We start from the raw sequence: 1,638 nt of genomic DNA, 5'->3' as shown, positions 1-1,638 counted from the left end.
CCAAAATACGGCCTATCTTAGCGTGGCATAGTTGCCCCATCTGTAAAAATGCACCAAAATACGGCCTATCTTAGCGTGGCATAGTTGCCCCAACTGTAAAAATGCACCAAAATACGGCCTATCTTAGCGTGGCATAGTTGCCCCAACTGTAAAAATGCACCAAAATACGGCCTATCTTAGCGTGGCATAGTTGCCCCAACTGTAAAAATGCACCAAAATACGGCCTATCTTAGCGTGGCATAGTTGCCCCAACTGTAAAAATGCACCAAAATACGGCCTATCTTAGAGTGGCATAGTTGCCCCATCCGAGGCAATTGATGACCCTAAGCTTCAGGGCCTAAAGCCTATCTTATGGTTGTCTGACTGAATCTATCGCACTAAGAGCCGAGGGGCCACATACCTTCAATAAATATGAAGTACTCATACTGTATTACACTGCGTAAAGGGCACACAGTATAAGACGCTAAGGCCAGTGATTCGAATGGCAGCTCATGCCCTTCCTTCATCCGGTACCAGTGTGGAAAAGTATGCACATGGCCAACTACGTGTGTCGGTGCCAATATTGAAGTTTTGAGAAAATTTTGGGGAATTCTTGTTGGCTCTGTGAACTTCTATCCGAACTCCTGTGTGAACTCCTATAATTAGTAAGAAAACTCCGAGCTCAGCTGAACAAAGCGTACATATCCCAACACTGTCTGCTACTCAAGTTGAGTAACTCAACCCATTGACCGGCAAGAGACTCACTTCTCGTGGGTGCTAGCTGACCGACTGCCAGTGGCGTATTGTCTTGATCATGAGTGGTACCACGAAAAGAGTCCCACCAAGAGCAACGGTACGAGGTACCACACCGGTCCAAAGGCCATATGGAGAGGTACTCCTGATATCCATCACTGCAGCTGTGATGGTGACGTCTCTAGCCTGCTGTCTTGCTGCGATTACACTCTGCGGGTGGGAACAAGGACCAGCTACCGCCGCTGCTAGATACGCGGAGAAAACCTACGCTCAACACTACTAAGATGAGTCGGACCTCTATTAGACAATCAACAGGAAAGTCAGTACTACATGACAATGCATTTTGTATTAGCTCCCAGTTACTCTTACGTTGAAGGAGTACTGAGTAAGAGCTAGGTATTGCATATTCTGAATCCGGAATTCTCTTGGAGTCGCGCACACTCATTGTGTGAACCATACAGCCATAAGTACCTCAATCCCTATGTGGGAGCATCCTCCATTCCAATTCCCCTCCAACTGTTGTGTTATCCAGTCTCGTAGGAAGAACAGACAGCCAGAGCATGGTACTTCTCGACACACTGTCATCATCATGCCGCGTGGGAACAGTATGGTTCCCAATGATAACCGTTTGACCACTCCTAATGGAGTTGTTCTCCATACGTGTGCTTTTGTGATGCAGCCTTCAATCTGAGCAGCTACGCAGAGGCCTCCAACCGCCCCTACATCACGGATGGTATCGGCTAGATGGCTTTCCCACAGACGGCTCCTTACCGGCTGCGCAAGCAGCCATTGGCCCGTTGCCTAGACACGTTGTGAAACGTTCTTGGACTATCCAAGTAGGCGCAGTACTACACAGCAGAGCACCTGATCAGTATGTCGCATCGATGAGAAGGAGATACAGCTCAC

The sequence above is a fragment of the Perkinsus marinus genome, assembly GCF_000006405.1.
Source record: "Perkinsus marinus ATCC 50983 genomic scaffold scf_1104296945810, whole genome shotgun sequence".
NCBI classification, from domain to species: Eukaryota; Perkinsozoa; order Perkinsida; family Perkinsidae; genus Perkinsus; species Perkinsus marinus.
Note: the sequence above shows the minus strand (reverse complement) of the source record.